The 4547-nt window shown below is 40.5% G+C and overlaps 1 long non-coding RNA gene across 1 annotated transcript in view; it reads right to left on the bottom strand.

Moving 5' to 3' along the window:
- Nucleotides 1–3270, bottom strand: part of LOC106875638 (uncharacterized) — a 44987-nt gene extending 41717 nt beyond the window's left edge. The window contains exon 1 of the long non-coding RNA XR_001410147.2: nt 2623–3270. This is a non-coding gene — a long non-coding RNA (uncharacterized LOC106875638). The remainder of the gene's footprint in view (nt 1–2622) is intronic.
- Between the last annotated feature and the right edge of the window lie 1277 nt (nt 3271–4547).

Here is a 4547-nt window from a genome sequence, read left to right as displayed (position 1 = left end):
CCTCTGACTAAAGGTATTCCAGCCGTATTCCAATGTATCCATCCTTACTGGGATTAGGAATTTGAGGGGAGATTTGTCTGCTGTTTCTAGCGGGACGAGCGACCGTGTAGATCCTCCTTCTGGTGGTGGTGGTGGTGGTGGTGGCGGAGTAATGACTGTTGTAGTGTTGTTGATGATGATGGTTGCAATGCTAATAGCGACCATGGTGGCAGTGGTGGTGTTGGCGACACTGGTTGTGGTAGTAATGACAATGGTGGCTGTGGTGGTGCTGCTGCTGGTGGCGGTGCTGTTTGTGCCAATAACAGAATATGTCCACAAAAATGGCACACACCAAATAGTGACATAAAAGCCCAAGGCGGCACTCTTTAGGAAAAGAAAAGGATTGGATGATAAAAAAACAAAAACAAGAGGGAGGGCGCAAAATTGATTTTAAGAAAAAGGCGATGAAGAAAAAGGTGTTGGGAACAAACAGAAAGATGGTGAAGAAGAAAAAGAGTAAAATAAAAGACAATATGGGGACCAGAAGGGTTAGGCGGCAGGAGGCATTGAACCCCGGGTAACGCTTTATTGCGGGGATGACAATTTCGGGTCAACTGTATAAACGTCTATATTGTGAGGATCCAGAGTCGGGGAGCGAGGGGTGGATTACCACGGGAGATGATTTTACAGGCATGACACTGTCGGGTCTGCTGTGTGAACCTCTATATTGTTGAGGTCCGGAGTACAGGACCAAAGGGGGACTACCCCTGGATATGTATTTTATGGGGACGTCACTTTTGAGTCTGCTGCGTAAGACTGTTTATATGAGGGGCCCGGCAGAGTGGACGTGAGGGCCCCAAGCAGCACACATTCCAACTACACCACTGTGGGAGAAGAGGGAATTTTCTAAATGTCTGGGAAAATGTACAGAAAATTCTAACAACGTAAGAAGAAAAATTAACATTGACTTATTATGTAGCCATGCTCTGAGAAACAAGGAGGAAGTCTAATAAATTCTGGACCACAAAATCCTTAAAATTGCCCTAAACTCAAAATCCCGATCAATGACAGAGCTACCCTTTAAGCTTTGTAAACCAATACATATTGGAATGGAACGGAAATTTTGGCTTTTAGCGAAACAACCCCAGACTGTTAATGTACAGCAACCAGTGTAATGTAATATGAAAGCCCCTCCTCTCAGTGTTGCAAACAATAAAATGCACACGTATCCCTGCAACTGCACCTGCATTGAGCAACAACAGGTAAAACCATAGAAAATCGCTCTGCGCTTGCAAAACGCCTTAAGGAAGACGGACAGAAAATAAACCCTTTGAATTATGAAAAGATACCTCTAAGCACAAGGACACGCGCATACATACATACATACATACATACGCTTACATGCATGCGTACACACATACATACAGCCATCCATCCATTCATACACACATGCATACGTACGTAGAAGGATACACACATACATGGACATACACACGAATAAATACACACAAACACCCATACAGGCAGGCGTGCAAGAGCGCACGCATGCACATACAAGCATACACATGCACACACACATTCATTCATACATACACACAAGCATGCGCGCTGACACGCGTACACACACATACGTATGTACATACATGTATGCACACATAACTACATGCACACATGTATGCGCTACACATATTCTTGAATACACACACACACACACACACACAAGTCGACCAGAAATCTTGTATGTGGTCGTTTGTTCTGCGAGAAACAATAGCGAACCTTCTCTCCTTGTCTCTGTTATCTTAACAAGAAAAGGTACATTGGTTGGCACAGTCTATAGCCTGAAAATAGATGGGATTGTCACGGCTGGTATGCTTTTGATCATAGGTCGGCACGAACAGGGTGGACTTGCGGCTAAACAACAAAAACCAATAACAACAAACATTACATACGTACTTGCAAGCATGCGCGCAGACACACACAAATCACATGTAAATATGTACGTAAGTACACACACATACATACATACACACACAGATGCAGATACACTCACGTACGTACATTTATATATACAAGCACATACATACATGCACCTGTATACATTCGTACACACACGCACGCACACACACACACACACACACACACACACACACATATATGCACTCGTATAGAATATATTCAAAAAATGGATGTCAGGCAACTAAAAACATAAACACCTGAGTATTGAACCTACATGCATACATACACACGTACACGCGTACATACATACATATATAAAACAATATAGATATTTACAGTTATATATGTGTGCGTGTGTGTCCGTGCGCGTGTCTGTAAGTCAAACACTCATGAAACACCTATATAACATTATATATAATAGACACATGTAACGTAACACATATATATACGCGTATATAACATTACACACACCTTATAAAGTCATTCGGTTTTTTTTTACAATAATGATATAAATTGAAGGAAAGGTTTTCATCATGTTTAAAAAAGGACCACGAAGCTAAGGAAACATCCACCCGACAAATGACAAAACAGCGCTTGGAAAACCAGGTCAGGAGCTTAGATACCCCGGCGATACCTTATCGATACCCAATCGACACCCAAAACATAACTTGAACAATGTAACTTTACCTTGATCGGAGCGAGGATCCAGAATTTGGCCGAGGGTGACATGAGGTCTGTAAATATCAATCGAGTGTTTGTTGCCTTTTAGGTGACGACGATCTCAGCCAAAATATACATCTATCTACATATATATATATATAAGTTGGCCTGGCTGGTTATGTTGGCGATGAGGATGGAACTCCAGCACACGGCTACTTTACGACAATATTATCATTACAACGTGAGATGATGCTAATAATAATATTACACACGCAACAGCCACCACCGTACAATGTCGTCCGTCTGTCAGTTTCATGTATATCAGCTTGCTTCCTTCTTCATCATCATCTTCATCTCTCTCTCTCTCTATCCCTCTTTATCTTCTATGTCTCTTTTCTTTAGTCTCTCTCTCTCTCTCTTTCTATCCATCTTTCTCTCCCGTCCCCTTTGTCTTCTTTCTCTCTCCCTCAATCTTTTTATACTCTTTCTAACCATCTCTCTCTCTGTATCTCTTTCTCTTCCTCTCATTCTCTCTCTCTCTATATATATATCTTATCCTCTCTTTCACAATCTTTCTATCCATCTCTCTTTCCTCTTCCCCAGCCATCTTTCCTTTCATCTTTGTTTCGTCTCTCTTTCTCTTCCATTATCTCACTTGTTTCTCCTTCTTCGTCATCTTTCTCCCTCTCTATTTTCTTCTCTCTCTCTCTCTCTCTCTCTCTCTCTCTCTCTCACTCTCTCCACCACTCTTCCCCTCCCACCACCCTTCTATTCCTCCTTTTCTTCTCGTCTCTCTTTCCTCTATTCTCTCGTTCATTATCTTTTTCTTCTTCAACATTTCCCCGCCTTCTTTCCCTGACTCCTTCATAAATATTTCTATTTATTAAAATCTATTTTCTTTCTGTCATATTCCTTTCCTTCTTTCTTTCGTTCAGGATTTCTTTCTTTCCCTTCTTTCATTCTTGCTTTCTTGCTTTCATTCATTCTTTCTTTCACTTTCTTTCATTTCATGCTTCATTCCTCGTTTCTTTCACTTTTATTCGTGTCTTCTGTCATTCATTAATTCTTTCCGCTTTGGTGGCGGTGATGGGGAAAATAATGATGGTGGTGGTGATGGTGTTGGTGGTGGTGTAGTGTTGTTGTTGCTGGTGGTGGTGTAGTGTTGTTGTTGTTGTTGTTGTTGTTGTTGTTGTTGTTGTTGTTGTTGGTGGTGGTGGTGGTGGTGCCACCGTCGACGGTGGAGACCGTTGTTCTTGGTGGTGGTGATGCTGATGGTGGTGGTGGTGGTTGGGCGGCGGCGGCGTTTGTAGTTGTGTAACTGGCGGTGGTAGAGAGGGGTGGTCCTGGTAGGTTGTGGTGGTTTTAATGATGGCAATAATATCGAACAGGACAGACAGTCAGACAAACAGACACACAGACAGACATAACTGCACTTATGGATAGACTACATACACAGGAAGTCAGAGACAAATGCATTCATGATACATAGGCAAACAGATATATATATACCTACATACATATATACACACACATACAAAGACGTGTATGGATGCATGTGAACGTGAATGTATACATGTATATATATCTGTATATATATACATGCATATATATATATATATATATATATATATGTATATGTATGTATGTAAGTATGTATATATGTATATACACATACATACACACACACATATATATATATATTTATATGTATGTGTGTAAGTATGTATGTATATATGTTAGGTGTTTCATAATGACGGGACATATTTAGACGCAAATAACTAGGAGTGGAACAAGTACATTCATTCCAAATAAATTGCAAATAATACTAATATAATGTGTCCCATCAGTATGAGATACCCTGTATGTCTGTGTGCGTGTGTATAATATATATACATATGTGTATGAATATGTATGTGTATATATGTGTGTGTATGTGTATATATATATATATA

This window comes from Octopus bimaculoides, chromosome 27 (genome assembly GCF_001194135.2).
Source record: "Octopus bimaculoides isolate UCB-OBI-ISO-001 chromosome 27, ASM119413v2, whole genome shotgun sequence".
Taxonomy (NCBI): Eukaryota; Metazoa; Mollusca; class Cephalopoda; order Octopoda; family Octopodidae; genus Octopus; species Octopus bimaculoides.
The sequence above is the reverse complement of the archived record's forward strand: the minus strand, read 5'-3'. Positions and strand labels throughout refer to the sequence as shown.